The sequence below is a fragment of the Bacillus rossius genome, chromosome 3 (assembly GCF_032445375.1).
Source record: "Bacillus rossius redtenbacheri isolate Brsri chromosome 3, Brsri_v3, whole genome shotgun sequence".
Lineage (NCBI taxonomy): Eukaryota > Metazoa > Arthropoda > Insecta > Phasmatodea > Bacillidae > Bacillus > Bacillus rossius.
Window position 1 is genome coordinate 123,736,098 of NC_086332.1, and position 23,963 is coordinate 123,760,060.

Genomic DNA, 23,963 nt, shown 5'->3' on the forward strand with positions numbered 1-23,963 from the left:
ATGTATATGCTCAAAAATAAATTTTTTGGTAGACTGATTCACCATCTTATAGCTAAGTATATTGTCCATAAAAATATTTATAATCCTAAAATATAATGATACCTAATAATCGCTTTTTAACAGTTAAAAGTAAAATGGTGAAACAAGAATTTTAAGTTTAAATGTGAGATGCAAAGTATGAAAAATATTAAATACGTTTTTATAAACAAAATTGGGTCATGTGGCTCGAAATTAGTCATTTCCTACATGGCATAGGAAAAATGAGAGTTTCGTGACCAATACCTAGGTAACCTACATAAACGGGCCTAGCAAGCTTAACTAAGTCGTATACCTTGGTAGAAAATACCCATGTAGGAAGTCCAGAGAAATTTTAAAAATCACGTGTGATCGTGTGACAAAAATAAAATGAAACAATACTGTTCTATGTAGATATTGGAAAACGTAGCATAATTTAAACCCACTAATTGAATAAACTACAAAGACCATAATTCAAATTTAAATATAGCATTTCTCAGACATAGAACAAATATAAAGTCTATAAAAAGCTAGCTACAAAAGAAATTACGTACCTTGCATATGTACTTTCCTAAGCACTTTCACCCATCACACCAACATCCAACACTTTGTTACACCGTGCACACATCGCTTTGTGTTTACACTTTTCGTATTCACGCAACCACTCCTTGTACTCCTTTTTCAAAAGCCATGCGGCTTTAAAAACACACTTTCCTCCAGGCATTAGAATTCGTATCATAAACTACGTCATGCTGAACACTGAATGGTCCGCCATTACCAAAACAAACACGGACACGCCACAATGTTTTTTAAGGAGTTCTTAAGGACTCTTGGTAAAATTTAAGGACTTTTAAGGTCCCTTATTCCATAAATCAAATATTAAGGGCTTTTTAAGAATTTTAAGGAGGCGTACGAACCCTGAGTAATTTACAATGACTTATCCCTTTTCAAACGCCGGGTCTTCAATGATAAATAAAGTCTGTGAAAAAGGGGATAAGCTTGTCATTTACCATAATAAGTCCTTATTTAATTGCCAAATATATTTGGTGAATAAAGTGATATATCACAAAAATCTGATACAGCACATGACCACTATATGGGCTTATTATTTTGACTGTTTCATGCTTCCTATTTGTCAGGTATTTTTCACCAATAACATTTTTCTACTTTGTTCTGCTTATTGTTAGAAATTCTGGGAAATGAGCAGGAATAATTAATGGGATTTTCAGTTCTACACAGGGAAATCTTATTGTTCGGTTACATGATGGCACACCTGAAACAGGCTGCAATTGTTGGTTGGTTATTTAGATTCAACAGCACGATATTGAGACAGTGAAACATGTAATAAAATAAGAGTAAAATATTGATTTTCTTGAAGGCATGGCAAAATGAACTCCAGAGGGAAGAAGCTCATGTCGTTAGTATTAGAAAGTGTAAATAAAGGTAAGAATCATGCAAAATATTTGCCCTTAATATTAATATGTAGCCTTGTGCATGTGGTATTTGCTTTAAACCTGACACAAATGTCACAAAAGTACATTTATGAATAAATAGATAATTTAATACCTATCAATGCAATAATTTTGCTGTTTTAATGATAATATGTGCTGTACAGTTTATTATCTACAGACACAAACACATTTTTAGGTTATGCCTAAATATATAATTATATAAACAATCGGTACTGCATAGTTTGTTCTGCTGGTGATACAATAATGTTTGTACATTAGTGCTAAAATCTTAACCTTACTTTTAAAATGCAAATACAGGGAATAATGTCAAAAAAAAAAAATGATAATGGTAGTAACAAAGTCGTTCTATATAGCACAGGCCATTCTATATAAATATAAGTTAATGGAGCATTTGAACATTCGTATTTATTTTTCAATAATAATGTACTTAATACCTTATAATGTAAACCTGTGTATTGCCTATGCAAATACAGAATGTAATGAGTGTATTACATTCATATTTACAGGACCCTGCGAAGATGTTGCGGTGTCTTCTAAGCCGAATGAATCTACTGTCCCTCCAGCATGCCGTGAACTTATTGAAGCATATGTTAATGATTCTGATGACAGTGATCGCGACCCAGATTTTCAGCCTGGGTCGTCTTCAGATTCCTCAATCGAGTGTTCATCTAAGGTTTATACTACATGTTCAAAGCATAAACATCAATATAAAAAGAGATGTAACAGTGAGCATAGGACTGACAGCAGTGAACAAGCAAAACCAAACTCTATAAAGCCAACAGGATGTACAAAAGTGGATCAGCATATTACTGAAATGCCACAAGAGAAAGGAAACCTAACCTTAATTTCTGAAAAATGTGAAGACTGTGCTGACACACTAGACAGTACAACAGAAGAATCACCAAGTTGTTCAAATAAACGTTTACGCCAACATAGAGGGAAAAAACGTCCATTTAAATCTATTAGGCAAGAAAAGATAGAACAGAAAATAAAAACAATACATCAAAGAAGAATGATGCCACTAAAGCAGTGCAAAATGAAATGCAATCCACGTATGATGGAAGATCAGCGAAAGTCAATTTTTGAATGTTACTGGGGCTTAGGTAATTACGACAAAAGAGTTACCTATGTTGCAAGTTTACTACATATATGTCCAAAGAAGACATCAAGACCAAGAACTAAAGATGCAGACAAATCTCATTATCGACAAATTACAATTCAGTACCATTTAATAGTGGATGGCACTAATGTTACAGTGTGAAAAGGATGTTTCCATAAAACTTCAGGGGAAACAAACAAGTTAGTGGAAATGGTGGTAAATAAGAAAGGTGCGGACCAACCTGGATTGCCTGCAGACTGCCATGGAAAGCAAAGTCCCAAAAATAAAATAACAGAAGAAGTGAAACAAGTGGTTATCAGTCATCTGCTATCCATACCAAGTTATGAGAGCCATTACACACGACGGGATTCTAGGAAGAAATATCTGCCGCAACACTGGACCTTGGCTGCACTTTATGAAGACTACAAGAAAAAGAATCCAGACAAACAAGTCAACAGAAATTTCTACGAAACACAGTTTCCCAATTTAAATCTGTCGATAGAGGCCAAATAAAGATACTTGTCATAAGTGTGATCGACTGAACACATTAATACAATGTTCACAAGACAAAATTATCCTCAAGCAAACACTTGAAGAACATCACATTGAAATTGACGCAGCTTACAATGCCAAAGACAAAGATAAGCAAATATCAAAAGGTAATCCTACACTGAAAACAATAACTTTTGATATGCAGCAATGTCTTCCGACACCTTTAGTGAGCACTTTCATTGCATACAAGCGTCAGTTGTGGACCTTTAATTTCACTGTCCATGATTGCAATGAACGCCAAGCTCAATGTTTTGTATGGGATGAATCAATTGCGGGAAGGGGTGCCAATGAAGTAAGTTCTTGTCTCTATAAATATCTACTCAGTTTGGAGCCATGCATTACTCACATAACCATGCACTCTTGATATATGTGGAGGTCAGAACAGTCATGTCTGCAATGTGTTTGGTGGCATTGCAGAATTCCACAACATTAAAGACCATTGACCACAAATTTCTCACCCCAGGACATACCCACATGGAAAGTGACACTGACCACAGTATCAATGAGAAAAAAGGGCAAAATTTGCCATTCCCATTCAGCATCTACATGATTGGGCTCAAATCTAATTCGTCAGTGTGGAAATAAAAAGCCAATGATTGTTTCAGAGCTCACTTCTGAAGAGTTTCTCGACTATGCTGGACTATTGAAAACTACACTTCAGCTGTGAAAAGAAGAAACTGAAGGAAATAAACTGAATTGGCATCAAGTTAAGTGGCTTCATCATCAGAAGAACATAAGCATTTTTTTCAAGACTACTTTGGATGAGGATGCCACATTTCGAGAAGTTTCTTTAGTACGAAGAGGGAAAGCAAGACATAACCTGACACCACACAAGCGATATGATGGGCCGCAGAGAGTTTCAGCTGCAAAGAAGAAAGACCTTCTTGACCTGTTGCCCTTTATCAATCCAGCTTTTCATCATTTCTATCAATCGTTAAAAACAAACAACCACCCTGATATCTTTCCGGATTCAATTGAGGGGGATCATGATGTGTGAGATTGTGCAAATATGAAGAAGAGAGAATTACCTCACTAACACTTGTGTAACATTTTGACAGCTAATGTCCATTCATTACCAAATTTTTATTGTTTGCTTTTTTTATACAACATATAGATGTGAAAACATGTCATGCGATGATTGAATATTGTATGTGGTGTTCTAAATAATGTTTCTAAGGTTAAATTTATTAGATAAATAATAATTATTATTATTATTATGCAGTGAATACTCAAAGTACTTAAACTCAAAAAGAGGTAAGTCAAATTATCAACTGCTCCAAAAGGGATATGTCGAGTATGTTCACACATTAGCTACATTTACGATGCATTAGAAATGTTAGAATTAAAATTGTACAGTTCATGTATGTTGTACTTTTCCTTACAATACTAATCAAGTAGTAAATTCAATCAAAAACCACAAATGATTAATTACTGATCTTGCATACTTGGAAGAACTTTAAATGTTTAAATCTTAATTTAAGTAATTTTGACAAATCCCCTTTTTCCCGCGCACCCGCGAAATTATATTCTCCCCATAGTTATTTTTTGTGTACCGATTCACAAAATTTTGCTAATATGCAGATTTACCCATTCCGAACCAATACAGGAGAAATCACATTTGGTCAAAAATTTTTTTATAAATACTGAATTACCCAAAATAACTCATAAGTAAAGCATGCAGTGCAAATGCACATCTATTTTAGTTTATAAATGGAAAAAAACCTCTTTTTCAAACTTTATTTTTAGCTTGATTACATTGGTTGATTTGTTAGCTGTTTATTAAAACACAAAATTACTAATAGAGACTGGACATTTTAAATAATTAATATGAAATTATATGAAATAAGATTATTTAATAATAGAACTACAAAATATATTGACTCACAAAATACAAAGTAGAAAAAAAAAGTTAAATTAAAATGTGAAAAATTGCTGGCTTTGTATATGTTTACAATTCAAGAACGGGAATTCCAATACCATCTTAACGCGTGGGCAATGAAAATTTATGGTACCATACGTTTAAACAGAAATGTGTTTCATGTGGTCGCTTTGTATGGGACTCGGTAAAAGTAATTTACATTACGCTAAGTCCTATACTATTTGGTTATTTTTTTATTCAACTTTAAAAACATAATGTAAGTTTAATAAAAAATGTCTCCCATCACGAAAGCAATAACATTTCTTTGCAGTTCAAGCAGTTGTTATATTTTGTTGTTTATAATGGTAGCCATGCTGTAAATAAAGCAAGTTTTTGTTCTTATATAACTTTACTGTACTGGTGATATATTTATTTACAATGTATTAAATTCAAGAATGTTACTAAAACATAGGATATATAAGTTTGGTTATAACAGAAAAAAAAAAAAAAAACCAATGTCTTTACCTCGGACATCAGAATTATTCTTGCTTTCTTGGGGGGATTGCCCCCAGGGAATTTACACTCAAACTCAAAGCAATGTCTGCCTATTTGTCTACCAGTAACTGTATGTGCGAAAGCATTTGCAGATTAATCACATTAAAATCATGGCTTCCAAGTGAAAGCGTAATGCATCGTGTTCAAGTATTTGAGACAAAACTAGAAGTATTACAACGTGCAGAATATCATGAAGGCAACACTTATATTGGCCACACATTTTTAAGCAAGTATACTGTGCGCAAATAATACAAAATAAGGACTATCAAACATTTGTGTGAGTCTGATGCTGTTGGTTGTACTTGTGGGAATATATTTGATATAAGTAGGGACCCCTGAAAAAGGTTAAGCGCAAAATTCGTGAAAAACCATGAAATTGTCCACTTTTGACGGTTTTCCGCGAAATTTCACTATTTGTTCTTAAACACCGACGTTTTCTGCAAAAAAATGCCATATTCCCGTTCAACACAAACGACGCATATTACTTCGAAACTAAATTCAAGCTTATTTGTTTAACTCGTTTACTTTTAACGAGTTGTCGCAGCACAACTTCTACTACTACTCAAAATAATGCTACTTCCGTTGTTAATTGTTGTGGGGAAATACAGTACACATTTGTTTACTTTCGTACCCGTGATAATCTCTCCGCTTCGCTTTGTTTTACTGCGAAAAAATTTGGTGTGCATTTCTGGTACTACGTACTATAAACATTCGTACAAATGCCAAAGATCTCGTACCATATACCAGTATACCGCATGTGCGAGAAATATGAAACAAACACCAAAAATCAAGTAAAACTGCCGTGATCAAGTTAGTGCACAAAAAATGTGGCAGGATGCAATCACGTACCCACTTTTAACTACCGTTTATGTTATTACCGTTAATTTATGAGCCATTTTGTTTATGGTTAGAAAAATATGTTCAAGGTGAGTTTAGCATAAAATAACACTACTTACATATTTTCTGCTGAGAGAAATATTTTGTTTTTCATTGTGTTAGCTGTTGAATCTAGGCCTAACCTCAAATAGGAAGCACTAATCTAGCAGTTTTTTTTATCACATTTCTAGACTTAAAATTCATAGTCTTGCTTATCTTGTGCTACTATTGATTGCAGGCTCTGGTGATATTCCAGTTGCTAATACTTTGAGGGAAACATATCTTCCCAAACTGAATGCTGAGAAGAAAGATGAAATAAAAAGTTTTGTTCAAAACAAAAAAATTGTGTTGATGTGTGACGAAACTACGGACAGGGCTGGAAGGTGCATCTTCATTATTTTGATTATAAAGTTTTGTCATCTGGCTCCCAGCAGAATGTGTTTGTGGGTGCAGTTAAGGAACTTCCAAGTGCAACAGGTGCAGAATGTTCAAGGGCCATTTTATCTACTGTTGCCGAGTTTGGTATAAATTACGAAGATGTGGTAGGTGTTACTGACTCAGCACGGTACATGACTAAATGTGTCTCTTCTTTGAAGGACATATTTTCAGAGAAGATTGTCCACATTCAGTGCTGGGCACATAAGCTGAATCTTGTGGCCAGCTTATGGAGTGAAGAGTTAGGTGAGCTCAATCAGTGCATTCAGAACACAAAAAATTGTTTTCTGAATGCACGTAAATGTAAACATAGGTACCTCTCATTTTTAAAAGAAAAGTATTCAGAAGAAGAAAAGAAGGCAGTCTTGTTCCCAATTCCGGTCATGACCAGGTGGAATTCTTGGTTTGGGTCTGCAAAATATGTTGCAGAGTATGTGGAAAGATTTAATTGAATTCTTTCAACAAGAAGAAGGAAGTAGCGCCATCGCTTACTTCAAGAACCTGTCTGCAGATAATGTTACAGTTATTCAGTGTTCCTCTTCTTTCCTTGTTGAACACGGTTCTTCCACTGTGGAAGCTATACAAGAATTTGAAGGCTCTACTTATGCACTGGTCCACAAAGTACACACAACACTGACCAACATTATGGAGTATTTACTTGTAAGTAAAGGATGTCTAGGAGATAGAACAAACTCAGATATCACACTTGAAACCCAGGAGGAGGACAAATATTTTTATATTCATGGAAAATGTTGTGATCCCTACCAACTTCACAAGAAAACTGTTAAACAATCTCTTCGAGAAATAACCCTCACAAATGCTACAAACTGCACTCAGGTTAGTTTAATTCCTGGTAAAGCTTTGTGCTCCAAGTGCTTACAAAAAGTACAAACTTCTTCACATATTTCAGGTGATGACACTGAACAACTAACTGATTTGTTTGAACCAGTATGTGTTTTGGTAGAGTCAGTTTTACAGCATGTTCAACACTTGGTGTATCTCCAGTTAAAGTACAGAAACTCTTGTAGCATTGCAGGACAGTGCCTTCCCCATTTGTCTTTTAAGTTTTTATGAATAATATGTTTTAACAGTAATACAGTATAAGTTGTTTAAATAATGTTCAGGCATAACCTAACTGTGGTACATGTGGTAAATCATTGAAACTTACAATTAATCTTTTCAAATAACTTTCATGAAAATATTTTACCATTTATAATTGTTTTCCATGTTAATATATATGTTTGCTTATGTTTTATTAATGTACTCTATCAATTAATTAACGTTTCTAATATTTGTGTACTGTTTAAGCCTATTTGCTTTATTATGAAACAGCCCTGTAACTGTAAATTTACTGAAGTCTACATAAATAATTACATTTTTGTGTGTTTTAAAATGGTTTTTTAAGCTTTAAATTTTTTGTTTATATGCGCAAATGCACTGAAACGTATTTTTATTTTGTAATTTTATCTGTGGGATGATGAAATCATGTAAGCCAGTTGCGTGGCAGTTAGAGTGAGAAAGAAAGGTGTGCTTCGCGACAGTGACGTCGAGGCGATAAAACGATAATGATGCATCCGGTGTAAGATAAAGACAGAGCAACTAGCGTGAGAAAATATTCTGGGAGTCCCCGATTTTGATGTGAAGTTGAAAAGAGACAGATCAAGGGAAGCCCCGAGTTATGTGTGTACAGGGTTTTTTCATGTATTGTAATTTGTTCTGTGATTGGCTGGTGTTGGAGGGAGTGTTTGATACTGTGCTGTGATTGGCCAAAAGTTACGTCATGGTGCAATCCTTGGTCTCTCCTGAGACCAGTGAGTCATTCTGGTACTTTAGTCATCTACTGAACAGCGACTGAGGAGGTGGTTAGTTGAGTAGGTGGCTCACAACTTAATTATGAAGATGTAACGAGTAAATTTTGCGTCTGTGGTACGGGTGTCACCGATTTATAATCAACCTTACTTTCGTTTTTTGGACACAATTAGAATTTATTGAATACAGTCGTCGGTAATCGCCCAAAACAGGACTTCCAAAGTTCGTCACTGTTTCCGAGGACATTGTCCTTCGGCATTGTACCGGAAGTTGAGAGCAACTGCAGGACTTAACTTCAAGCTGTTTTATTAATTCAATTTTCGGCCAGTCAATGTGTGATCCAAATTAATGAAGCTGATTCGTTGTAAGGAAAATACTGTTTTAACTTGTAAATGTTGTCGCAAGATGGCGGCAAATGTCTCGTGAATTCGTAAGGTATAAATAAATAATCAGTGAAAAACATTTTGTGTACCAGAGAAATCATTGAAATTCAACATCGCCCGTAACTAATATTCTGGGGGGGAAACATAACGCTCATTTTTCCAACATCCGAATATGCAAGTGTACCTTGTGATTTACCCTTCGAAGACCAAAACGTAAAATATCTGAGCTAGTCCGGTGGTCTTTGGAGTGTAACAATCTCAACGTATGCTAGACCACCTGTTTTAAAAAAGGTGTCTAAGAATGTTGCAGTTGTATCTGATAAGCTACAAAAATATTTCAATTTAGAAACATCATTACAAGATGAAGAGGACACGAACTGCAATTATTTACAAAATTTAGGTGGTGAATATGAATCACTTATCGAAAAACATAGAAAAAAGTTCAGAACTGCCGAAACTACAAAAGAGAAAGTAGGAATTCTCAGATTATTGCCTAAAAGTTGGAGTATGAAAAAAATTCAGACTGAATTTAATGCTAATCAGTACTTCGTTCGATTGACCCATAACCTGAAAAGTTAGGATGGAGTTTTGCCTGATATTTTGAGTAAAAAAGTAGGGGAAAAGTTGGACGAGTTAACCATCGTGAAAGTGCAAACATTTTATGGAAATGACAAGTATAGTCGTTTGATGCCCAGGATGAAATATTGCGTATCGGTAAGAAGAGATAGTGTAAAAACTAACATTCAAAAAAGACTTGTGCTAAGTAATCTGAAATAATTGTACTCCGCATGTAAAGATAATAGCCCCAATATTAAAATAGGATTTTCTAAATTTGCAGAGTTACAATCAAAATATTGTGTGCTTATAGGTTCTGCTGGTACTCATTCTGTGTGTGTATGTAAAATGCACCAAAATGTTAAAAATTATGCTTGCAGCTATAAAAACTAAACTTGATTACAAAGAACTTCTGAGTAAGATGGTTTGTGATTTGAATAATGAAACGTGTATTACCTCACAGTGTGAAATGTGTCCTGGCAATGAAAAAGTTAGGGAAGTCATCATGGAAGATATTGGAGCATTTGAAATCTGTGAAGAAGTCAAATATAAACAATGGCTATCAACCGATAGATGTCAACTTCTAGAACTTGTAACTACACCTGAAGAATTTTGTGATAATTTATTGGAAGGTCTTAGTGACTTAAAATTACATCATTACATATCAAAACAACAATCTCAGTATCTAAAATCCCTAAAAGAAAACCTTCAAAAAATTAGTTTATTATCATGGGTGACTTCTCAGAAAACTTTACGTTTGTAATGCAAGACGAGATCCAAAGTTACCATTGGGTTAACTCTCAAGCCACTCTTCACCCTTTTGTCCTGTATTTCAAGTCTGGAGGTAAACTGGAAAGTGAAAGTTATTGTGTAATTAGTGATTCATTAGAACATAGCACTGTTGCCTTTTATTGTTTTCAGAGGATTATCCTGCAGAACATAAAGTCATCACACATTGGCATTGTTAAAATCTTTTACTTTTCAGATAGCTCTGCAGCACAATATAAGAATAAGAAAAACTATCAACCTTTGTCACCATGAAATAGACTTCAGTTTAAAAGCAGAATGGCATTTATTTGCTACTTCTTACAGCAAAGGTCCATGTGATGGAGTTGGGGGTACGGTGAAGCGGTTATGACTAAAGCAAGTCTTCAGCGTACACTAACTAATCACATTGCATCTCCCATAGAAATGTATAATTTTTGTAAATCACAAATCAAAGGAATCACTTTCTTTTACTGCACTGAAGACAATTTAAAAGATGCCAACAAATTTCTTCAGCCTCGTTTAGACAATGCTATTGCAGTTGGACAAACAAGAACCTTGCACAGTTTTGTACCTGTGGATAAATTCAGTCTTAAATCCATCAAATTTAAAATAGTGCCCATCAACAAAGAAATTCCTCACATTGTACCTAAGGTAAATGATTATGTTTGTTGTGTTTACAATAACAATTGGTGGCTAGGACTTGTAACAGAAATTGCTGTGTTTAACATGTAGTCCGGTCAATTTAGACATTCGAAGGTACATAAATTAACATCAAGCTGTAAATAAGTGTACTTTTTTAAAACATGATTAAAAATAACCTCTGAAAGTTCCGAATCATTCCGGTGCCTGTAAAAAAAATTCATTCGAGGTCAAAGGTCAAAAATCTAGGGAAAAAAATTGGTTTTTCGCGATTTTCAGCAAAACGGTAAGTTTTATCATAAAATTATTTCAGACAAAAATTGTACATCATTAAATTCTCTACAAAAAATGTACCAATACGTTTTTTTCTTAGAGCCATCGTTTCTGAGATATAACGAGTCAAAGAACTGTAAAAGTTGTAATCGTCAATATATGCATAAGTACGCCACGTATATACATCTCTGAAGCTGTAATATAATTAAAAATATTTTTGAATCGGTATATATAAGTACAACTATGAGAATATTAGATGGATTAAGATCTAATCCCTTAATTTATACGCCAGTGTAACCTTGAGACATCTGTCCCCCTGTTCAATTGTGTACGTCGCTTGGGTTAATACTATTAAAACTAATGATGCTAGTTACCAAGATACATATAATGTACAATTAAAAAAAATTATACAATAAAATTAAATTATGTTGATAAAGAACCACGTTCAAACAAGAAACCAGGGTTTTTCCAACCCTGAAAAGCAAGGTAATATATATATATATATATATATATATATATATATATATATATATATATATATATATATATACACACACACACATACATATATACATACATATATACATATACATACATATATACATATACATACATATATACATACATATATATATATACATACACACATACATACTAGGATCCATTAAATAACCCTTCATAAAATCTCTTAAAACCCCAATAGAAAATTCAAATTTTTAATAAGCCTGTATGAAGGATGGGTGCATTTTTTTCTTCAATTACTTGTACACTACAGCCCTGTTTGACTACGTTGTGGCAAAATAAAGATTTAAAATTTCATCTCAGTGAATTTATCACACATGACCACAAAACTTCACATAAGTTTATTAAAATATTATTTGTATCTTTTTCCTTCCATCTCAACTTAATCTTAACAATTGGCAAATATATATGTATGTCCAAAAGTCACTATTATCTATTTGTCATCGATCTGAACTAAATCATATAATGTAGCAGAGTCCAAAAGGCACTATGAACTATTTGTTCAAAGTACCAATATTTAGGAAACTAGGCACTTTGTTTTAGCACAGAATTATAATCGTGTACACTCCCGTGCCTACGACTGATCAAGCTGTGCATAACTGAACTACGAAAAGTTTTTGAGATGATCTGTAAATTATGTTTATACCAAGGGATATATTTTGTGAAAAATACTTCTTATATTATTGAGAACATAAAGATATAGTTTGTGTGTTCTAGCATCATGCGACAACTACAGAAAGTATTTTATGAAATATTCATTTGTTAGTAATTTCTTTGGATTGGCTGACCTAATACAATGCTGTTACAACAAAATTTTAAATGTAATAAAGCTGGATACAGCCCTATCAAATTAAAACTATTCATTTTATTTATTTTTATTTGTTACATGCCCACCAACAGCCAAGGGCCTTAGCGGTGGGCACAACAATACAGACAAGGACAAAATGGTCACTGCAAAAACATAAGGTACCAAGAGCAGGCAAGCATAACCTGAGGGAAACCCGCTGCACATAGGCACATCCGCAAACAAGTACAATCCCTATGGTTAGGCTGGGTTGGGACATCAGAGGCCCCGTGCTCCCTCAGTTGAGAGGCTGAACACTCCTTTCCCCAACTTCCCTGCCCAACCGCCGCCAGATGATTCAGCAATATTCCAATTTAGATACAATTCATGCCAAATAGAGGAAAAGAACTGAATGGGGATTATTTTCATAAAAAGTAATACAATTATTAAGGGAAAGAGTTCTTCGAGAAGTACAATAAAGATAATCAACATACTTATATAAATATAATTTAGAATCTATAACAACAACAACAATATCTTTTATAACAGGTATTTGGAGATAAAGTGTTTTCTAATAACAAGTCAAATTTAACTAGGTGATATTTCCTTGTGAAGGAAATTGTCATTTTTCTTTGTTAAATGTAACCAAATTTAGTTTGCACTAATTATTGACCTCTAAGATAAAATTTTGTAATAAGTAATTCTCAGATGTAAATTTTTCTGTAGATTTTAAGATCACTGGCAAAGAAAACACCTATAGAGTGATTTAGAACCTGGGTGATGTCGTTAATAGATATATTAAAGAGAAGAGGGAATAAGAACCTCCCTGAAGAACACCAAAAGAAGCATTAAACAAAGAAGAGTATGATTATTGATAAAAATGAGAAAAAAAAACCCTTTTATTTTTTAGATAGCTAGGAAACCAATTGACATAACTATCACTCAAACAAAATTTTTATAGTTTATAAAGAAGTAAAGAATGATTAACACTATCAACAGCCTTAGCTAAATCTAAGCAGCATGCATCAGCTTGTACCTATTGGTAACTTCATTATATATTGGATTAAGGAAGGTAACTCGATAGTAGACATTCCTCTTGTGAACCCATGTCGCTTACATAATTATGTATTAATAAATTGGTATGTATTAATAAATTGGAAGTAAAAATTTGAAGATATACATATATCTTGGAGAAGCGGTTAAGTAAAGAAATTGGCCAATAGGTCTAACATTTAATTTAGAACCAGTTTTGTGAACTGGAATTGCCTTAGCCATTTTCAAATTATTATAATATATAACTTTTCATATCCTACATTAAAATGAAATATGCACACTTGTCTGTTCAAAATATCCTCTAAGAGTGAGGGTTAAAAATATCAGATTATAAATATGTAAGAAAAAAATGATACATGTAATCTACATTCCAACTCTTAATAATTTTGGAATGATTAATTAATTCTTTAAGGCCTCAGAAGAAAATATTGATACAAGTGATTGTAACTTTATGCTATCACATTAGTTACATTATATTTTGGTATTAAATACACCTAACTCCTCACTTAGCACGTCTTCAGATTGCACAAATTCATTTTGCACGATGTTAATTTTACTGCCTCAGACTTGAATAGCAAAGCTGTAAATTTCAGTTAGCGCGAAATCTCTGCACGAAAAAAAAAATCTTGCATGATGCCATGGAAGTCTGTTTCAACTTCTGTAAACAGATGTGCAGTGGCGTGCAGTTAAATATAAGGGGGGGGGGGGGGAGGAGGAGGAAGAGATGCACGCGCAGGTCTGACTACACTATCGGCTGTTGTACAAACATCAGCTATGGTTAAGTTGCGGCTATGGAGTGTAAAGGACCAAATGTTTTTACGCCTACGCGTATGCCACAGTGCCGTACAGTTTTAACCTGGCCACAGACCGGGCCGTGAACGCAGACTAGTCAGTGGCAGGGAATTCACACAAATAAAAGCAACATCTGCCCATTCACCTGCCAGTACCTGTACGTGCGTAATCACATGCAGTTGGAATCATAGCTACCAAGTGAGAGCATAATGCATCATGTTAAAGTATTTGGGACAAAACTAGAAGTATTATGGCGCACAGATTGCCACAAAGCCCACAACTTATGTTGGTTGCACTTTAGTTTTAAGCAAGTCAACTGTGCGCACAATCGTACGAAATAAGAACTCTTATCAAAAGTTTATACGTCTGATACTGTTGGTTGTAGTAGCAGCAATATATTTGTCATTAGATACCGGAACAGAAATGAACAGATGATTCACGTGAAAAGGTTGAATGAAGGTTGCAGTGAAAAAAATAATCATTGGCCTGAGAGATTTGGTGTGAACCAGGTGGTGATACACGAAATAGCACTTTAATTTCTCAAAAATTAAAATGTAATTATCCAGACAGTAATATCGGTTTCACTGTCAGAAAAGGATAGTTTGGAATGGTATTAGTGATGGGTCGATTCCGATTCCGGAATCGGCCGGTTCCGCCATAATCACAGGATTCAGAATACAATGGTTTTGGAATCGACTATGACCGATTCCTGCATTGTTTTTGTAAGTTTGCAAGATACATCTCCTACGCAACGTAAGAAAATATTAAAATGTATGCAAATTTAAATTTTAAACTACATAATAAAATCATTTTTACGGAACTGAGATTTACGAATTTCTGTGATTAACGTATTTATTTACTTGCACCGCCATTTTCCGTACAGCAAAAATGCAGTATCTACTTTCCCGCTTTAAGCGAAAGCATTTTTCAGAAATTACGTTGCAGCAGCACTGCATTTAATAGTAAACCTTAAATGTTTTTTTGGACGAAACCATTAATTTTCAAAGAAAATAATGTAAATTTTATTTACTAAACGTTAACTATTTGTTCATGGCAGCTACTTTAGCCATTGTAAACAACCTATCTTTTGTTTGAACTATATGCCATGGTAAACCATACGGCCATGAACCAAGGTGACGTGAACGTGAAAACTAAGATGTTTCACATCTCTGCACTTTAAACTTTAAAGAATTATAAATAAAATATTTTTTTAACGAGATTTTACAAAGATTCACAGTGGATTACTGTGACCATATTAAAATAAGTTTAAAAGCAACATAACCAAATTGCTGTAAATCGGCGTTATTGTGCGTGTTCAGCGATGCTCGTTTTACATTATAAATATTTTGGAAAGGCAGTTGGCAAATCTGAATTTCCAAACATTGCTGCTGAAACGTTTGTAAATATTCATTACTAAACATAAACAATCTTTAGAAAGTCGTATTAGTTTAGAGGAATTGATTCCGAAAAATTTCTGGAACGAATTAAATGTTAACAAGCGATGATTATTTGAAGAGTTTAAATATTTTGTGTAAGAAAATATCACCATAAAATGTGGAAATTTTGAGATGCTTAAATATGCACAGATCTTTCTTACTCAAGAACAGAAAATTTATATTCTCTTTACAGTTGTGAAGAACTGCAAGACTGGATGGATTTATTCTTTTTACCAAGTGAGAAAATTAAGTTTTAGTTAATATATTAAGAAGTAAGCATCTCTGTTGCTTTATTTTAGTGTGGTGCATATTTGTTTCCATCACAATCCCTCTTTTTTTTTGGCACTGGTCCCTTGAAATATGTAAAAACCAGGTTATATTGTCATTTTATGGGGATCATTATTTAGTTGTGCTTGAAAGTAAAATTCTTAACCTAACCGTACAAACCCTCTTTTTTTTACAATAACTTGAGTTGATAATGCAAGGTATCTAAAGTTGGTGAAGTTATAACATTATTTACAATTTGTCATAAGTAGGGACCCGGGAAATTCGCGACTCATGAATTCGCGAAAAATGTTAAAACCATTTAAAATGTTGTTAAAAATATTAAATCCATTATAAAATGATTTAGAATGTTTTTAGAATCAATAAATACTCGTGAATTTGTTAAAATTCGGTAGTACCCACGAATTTCTGTATGTATTCAAGATTATACATGAATTTTTCGGATCCATGACAAAAAAAAGTTTGTGCGAGCGCGAGGCGGTTGTTTACTACTTATCCGTCAACAATAGCAGGTTGCAATAGCCGGGTGGGTGGAAGGGGGGAAGGCAGCGGCGGAAGATGAACAGTGAGGGTGTAACAGTGTTAAAGGGGAGCAGGCATAGTGCCAGCTGGGTCCAGTCAGGTTTGAATAGTCGTAGGGTGGACACATATTCGTAACGTTCGTTTATATATGCGGATATGCCGCCCAAAACAAACATTGACGAAAGAGTGAAACAGTTTTCCCAAGATGGAATGGTTAAATCTCAAAATATTTTAATATGCCGTTTTTTGAAATAAAACAGTGGCGTGGGAAACTTCCGACGGTGTGAAGAAACACATACGAAATAATAATCACGCTGAAGCTGTCAAGAAAGGAAAACGGCAGAAAACGATGTTTGAAGCTGTCGAAGGCGCCAAGGAAGCGAAGGTACGGTAATGTTACATGATATAATGCTGGCATGCATTATCTTTCACCATTATTGGAAATGTATATCACAGAACCATTAACAAATCCTTTTTATTTTTTATTGTTTTATAAAAAAAGTACGTCACTTCAGGAACACAAGTAGCTACAGTAAACTCTCGGTTATCCGGGCCCGGAATATCCGATTTTTGGGTTATCCGTGCTTGAATTTAGATTAATTAATAGTTATTCTGAAGCTGTAAAAAATGACATCGCTCCGACAACGTATTTCTTCATTTGGCCCTTCAATATTTTTAACCACTCTGTTTCTGTGTCAGAAAGCTGTTTGGTCTGACCCTTTGTTCCGTCCTCCCTTTCAGATGTCACATTTGTCACTCTTTAAATCCGAGGGGGATACCCTTACTTCTACTCCCCCACCCCCCACGGCAGGCGCCTGGCAAGTGACGTGTCTGGCTGGCATTCGGCTGGAAGAATGGCCACGGGTTGGGAAAATGAGGGGGGTGGGGGGTGGAAACCTTGCCTGAATTTATGTGTGCAAATGTTGTAAATGACCGTGAACGAGCAACCTACATGAAGGAAATCTTCACGAGTACCTATATCACGACAGGTTTTAATGATGCAAACAATATCGTTTTTCTCGTGCGACAAGGAACTGTAAAGATTAACTTGCCGCCGAGTTGTAGGAAAAATAAATACAAGAAACATTGGGAGGAGTGGTTGACTGCCGCGTTGCCAGCAGACGGAGAAAGACCACATGGCGAGGCAGTGCCCTATTTTTTTAAGCCGAAACACTAATTCGAGGGCGGCTCTTACCGTGAAACGAATTACCCTGTTTTTTTTTTTTTTTTTTTTACAGTATTTAAATTATCCGGGCAACGACGGGGTCACAATTAACACGGATAATTATTGGGAGTTTACGATAAAGCTGCCAGCTACATAATTTTGCTACTCAGTGCTAAAGCACAGTTAAAATAAACCTGCATTTCCTTTTGGTAAAGCTTAAGAGTTGTATATTTCTGTTTAAAAAAAAAAGCAAAAACAAATATATACTAAGTCCATGTTTTACTTTTAGGTTAGTAAAATGGACTTCATCACATCCACAGTTGAAATGATGGTATTGCAAACATACCACTTGATAAAGCGGGAAGTGGGTGAAAAAACCAAATAGTTGGTGGTGGAGACCTGCCTAGCAGTGATGCCTTACGCCGAGATTACCTGCCACATTTAGCAAAATTATGAAGGACGAAGTGGTTACAGCACTGAAAGAAAAGAGGGTTGCCATAATGTCAGATGAAACTACAAGTTAGGGAGAGCAATTTATGTTGTTTTGCTCTCTACAGTTGAGCCTTGTGACACTCAACAACAGTATGTTGCTGCTGTGACTTCATTAGAAGCTGTAAATGGCAGGACATGTGCTAGAGCTATTTCTGATGCCTTGCAAGATATGGAGGTTGGCTATGATCAGGTGGTGGCATTTGTAAGTGATGCAGCTTCTTACATGAAATCTTGTTTTGATGGGCTTTCCATATTGTTGCCTGATTCAGTTGTGCAAGTGCAGTGCTGGGCCCATATAGTGAATCTTCTTGGAGTCCTCATGAAAAACAGTCTTTCAGAATTGAACCAAGTTGTAATATCAGTGAAGCAGATATTTTTAAATGCCAGGAAGAAATGTTATGCTTTCCAGCAGTTTTTGCAACAGGAAGGCTCTAGTGCTGGATTTTTCCCTATCCCTGTTGTAACCAGATGGAACTCCTGGTTGACAGCAGTTGAATGGCTTTCTGATAACTGGGAGATCTTGTTTGCTTTTCTGCGGTCAGAGACAGAAAGGGAGAACAATTTCAATGGTGGTTCATCTCATCTACAGACCCTTGGCGAAGAGGAACTCGGCATGCTGCATGTACAATCACTCTTTGTGAAACCAGTCAGTTCCCTCATTAAACCATTCTTGGTAAGCTTAGAAACTAATTCTAAGCCTATGGCTTCAGAAGTCTATCCAAAACTCCAGTTTGTGAGGAGGAGACTGCAAATTTTTGGTGAAGGTGTCTTCAGTAATGAAGTGAAGGAAAGTGCCAACAAGGGGGGAGCTGAATTGTTGCCCCTTGGAAGGGCAGCCCTTCAAGATTTTTCTGGCAATGGTGTGTTCGTACAGCGACTGGAAGGGCAGCCCATCAGGATTTTTCTGACAGTAGTGTTTTTGAAAGGTTGTCTGAATTGTTGCCCCTTGGATGTGCAGCCCTTCAGGATTTTTCTGACAGTGGTTAGTTTGCAAAGGGACTGGAAGGGCAGGAGAACAAATCTAACTCTAACCAACCTTGAACTTCTGTCTTCCTATGCATATGAAGCCTTTGCATGAGGTTCTGGAAGTAGTTTTAAGTATACCTATTTACAAGAAATTAATCTTAAAAACACTAGTAGCTACTAGCTACTTCAAAACTCATTATTTACTGTTTACATGTGTATATTCATTTTGAGTGAGCAGTGTCTGACCTAAGCTACATTATTTTATTAATTTGCTTGTTGTAAAAAAGTGAATTACCTTATGCGCATGAACAATGGTTTAAAAATTGGTTTTAATTTTTTTTTAATTAATTTAAAATTAGATATATGTAAGCTTTTATGCAGCAAATTTAAACAGCCTTTTAAATTTATTTTGATCTTGTATACATTGTTACTCAAAAAATTGGCATTTTACTCAAGAATATTGGTAATTTTACTCAAGAAATTTGACAAGAGCTATTCAAGAAATTCCCTGGTCCCTAGTCATAAGACAGCTTTGATTATTGGCAGTGTTTGAACACGTGTTTCGTCTGAACTATATGCAAGGTTAAAAGGCCAAATTGTGCTAGAAATTCAAGGTAGTGAAACTTGAGGGTAATGAAAATGGTTTTTAAGATTATATAAACTGTATATAATGTTAATTTATGCACATAAAATGAAATACAATGCAATTGCATTTTTAAAATCATAAACAACCTTTTTTTGAGTATATTACTCTGTTGAACATTGTCAGATTAAAATTAAGGAATCGGAATCGGATTCGAAGAATCGACCCTTTAATGAATCAAAAATGGAATCGGAATCGGTATATTTTAGGAATCGGCCCAACACTAAATGGTATGCAATGTGAGTTGAAGGTCACACCGGGGCGAGCAAGTCAGCCAGCCAACTGAAAATTAAGTACATAACCACGTATGTCCCGTACGCTGTGTCATATTTGTCATACAGTGCGATGGGAGAGATTAATGGTGACATATTTATCGTTGAGTGTTATTCAACGCATTTATATTACATAAAGTATACTTTCCTACACATTTTAGAACACATTAAATAAATTAGCCTTGCTATTTATGGTAACTAATGCTTCAGAATACGAGATTTCAAATAACACGAGCATTTTTAGGAACGCATTAGTTGTGCTAAGTGAGGGATAGGTGCATATGCCTTTGTTGCTAGTTTTATATCTTGGTCATAAATACTGCACATTCCATAGGATTTAAACACATAATAAAAAATGATTGTAAAAATTAACATCTAATAAATTCATTCCTGTATAATTTTCTTTTGAAATTTTATTCTTCTAGAAATCCACTGTTATAGCTTACAAACCCAATTCATACTACCCCATACCTACCTGCCAACCTACATAGTTCAATAATCATGATTTATAGAAGATTTCCTAAATCAAAAATTAAGGAGTTTTTAAGGACACACTTATCACCTTCACCACTATTAATAAGTGGAAAACATTTTGTAATATCACAAAATATCTCAAAAAAAGTTAAATAATTAATGCACAAAAAATAAAATTTGTTGGTTAATCAACTCATGTCCAGAATTATCTTTTGAACACGTATCTAACCCAAGCAGAGTTTCTATCTGAAATTAGTAGCCCTAACGTTCAATTTAATCACCAATTATATCTACTTTAAAAGTTCCAATTAGACAGCAAAATACACCTTTTCAGTTTAAAGGTGAGATTTAAAATACAAAAAAAAAAAAAAAAAAAAAAATTCAGAACTTTTTTATACCTAAAATCTAATCACGTGGACAGAAATTCATCAATGGTACTACCTACGCATAAACAAAATCGTTGTTTGCTGCCAAGTCCGAAATGAAAAAAAAAAAAAAAAACCCTTGAATAACCACATCCATTAATTAAATGCTATTTTTTTAATGTGTTTTTAGGATTCTTGGAGAAATTTAATGACTTTTAATGGCCCATATTCAATTAAAAAACAAATTAAGAATTATTTAGAACTTTTCCAGGATATATAGGTGTACAAACCAATGTTAACTACAAATCGTTATTTATAGGTAACAGAAAGTGTGCACAATCAATACTAATAACCAAATAAGGTCTAAAATTTAAATGACAATGGCGAAGGTAAATAAATTTACTGATGCATTATTTGTATTTCTGTGCATAAAACTGATGAAGTTAATTTTGTCTGCTATGACACAATTTTGTCCTAATATTAAATGGCTTCTCTTTTCAGCACTTTTTACTTTCACAAAAATTTAGATAGCTACAGCAAGTTTATTACCATAAATATGTACATAAGTTTTCACATTACTTCACACATTTACAATAATCTATTAAATTATTGTACAGTAGGATCTCTCAAAACATCATGATATATCTATACTAATATTTATTTGCATTGACAAAACAAAGATGTATACAATTGCAATACCAACTACCATGTCAATTAACAATACCTACATTACAGTTATTTACACAAAAGATGCACATTAAGCCTTCATCAAAAACTTGGCAGCAACCTTTGATGGGCAGATTGACCAAGAATCTTTTTTTAAGTTCACAACTGAAAAAAGATTATCTGAAATAGTCACTGGTCTCCCCCCCCCCCCCCCCCCGCCATCAACCGGTGAAAATGTCATTTCACATTCAGCATTTCTGTATGGTACGGAAAGAATGGCAAGCATTGCTTGAGCCACCAAAAGGTTAAAAACAGTAAATACATACCTGCCAACCTATGAAAATCTGAATTAGGAAGATTATTAAACACAAATAAAATTACCAATTTCGACAAAAAAATTACCTATATGGCTACAATGCAGACTTGTACTGCTAAAATACAAATAAATTACACAAATTACCCACTATCAAATAAGCTATAGCTACATTAAACCATCGCATTTAGAGAAAAAATTTGCTTTGCATCCCAATTATTCCTTTTAGTTAATTTTAGTCCTACTTAAACCTTAGCCGGAGACGTGAAAATATTTGACATATCTGGTGACGTGGTGCCCCTCAGACCCCAAAATGTTTTGTAGAAGTTAACTGATTAGAAATTATTTTTGTTCCATGTAAAATTATTTAATGCATTTTTATACTTATTAATTAAATTAAAAAATAAATTAGTAAATAATTATTTACCAATTATAAAATACAATTTTTTCCATTGGTGCTTGCTCGAATAAATCTAAAAATGCCTATTTGTAATAATTGCTTTTTTAAAAAAAATTAGCAGATTTTAGCCTAAATGTTTTATTTGCTATTCAATATAGATATAGTGACAAAACAAAATCTAGAAAACTTCTATGAATAATATGACTTTTTCATAAAATCTACAACAGATAAATTTTCCCAAAAAAAAAAAAAAAAGAAATTACTTTTTTCCCCTCCAAATATTTTCCTTGCATAACCAATGCTTAAACCACAACAAAATATATAATCTAGCTAACTAGAAAGCATATGCATACTTATATATTTTGAAAATGGCATTTTTACATAAAATATATTAGCCGAACATTATTTGAAAAAATTTAATTTGTACGAAAAGTCACCCTGTAGTAGAGTATTTGTTTGCTCTGCAATCATCACACATTGCTTTTCCACACACACTTTGATCACTTAAGTCACTAAAAATCTTTCAACCACTTAGAAATAGTTTCGTCGTAATCTGGATCGCCCACACGTACACATGTTCGTTTAGAAGCCTTTTTATCACTTCTGAGATAGAAACATAACTGGTGACGTGGTGCCACTACGACCCCAAATTATCTTTGCGACCTGATATCTAGCCCCAGACAGCGTAAAATCTGACACTGCAGGAGGAGACTATGTGATATCCAAGCGAAAGGTAGATGGTACCACAAGCAAGTGCCTTGAATTGCACATAGATGGCAGCAAGTTAAAGTTTTGCTGGGGTCACGGAGACCCCACGTCTCCGGATAAGGGTTAACTAGGTAACATTGTTTTTCATCTGTCCCTGCAGTCAATTTCAATCTTCATTGAGCCAATTAAAAGTAACTATTACTTACAAAAATATTTTACTAACTTTTCTGTGATGTTTGATTTCTACAGTTAATTAATACGTATGCAAGTGTTCTTGTTTTGTGTATGTTTATTGTCTGAAATAATTCATTTTGTCCTGTCCCCAAATTCTCTCATGAGTGTTACCTCATGAATGTTACACATGACTCAAGCAGTCAGGAGAAAAAAAAACATGTAACAATGTATTTGGAGGAAGCCATTTTGTGTTGGCTTTCAACTGGTCCTGTTTGTTTATCTTCAAGAGGATATACGTTTGAAGCTTAGTAGGATTGTTTCTTTTGCTGTTTTCTGTAAATATAAATTTTTATTATAACTTTTTGACATAAATGTTGTTCGGAATGAAAATATTTTTATAAATACTATGTTCAGGTCCTTTTAGACCATTCCTATAATTTTTTTTTCGAAAATGCAGAATCACTATCAATGATATTTTTTAAAAACAAAGAAAAGTGTAAATTTTATCGATGTATGTATTCAAATATATATCCTTTTTGTTTTTTCAAACTACCCTAATTTTTCAATGTTGTTATATCCTACGTATACAAATAACAATGATGAAGGTACGAGCATATCCTAGGCAGCCCTTAAGTTCCAGTA

At 34.2% G+C, this 23,963-nt stretch overlaps 1 protein-coding gene across 3 annotated transcripts in view; it reads right to left on the bottom strand.

Moving 5' to 3' along the window:
* Positions 1 to 23,963, bottom strand: part of LOC134531219 (uncharacterized) — a 50,985-nt gene that overhangs the window by 5,649 nt on the left and 21,373 nt on the right. The gene's annotated exons all lie outside the window — the stretch shown is intronic.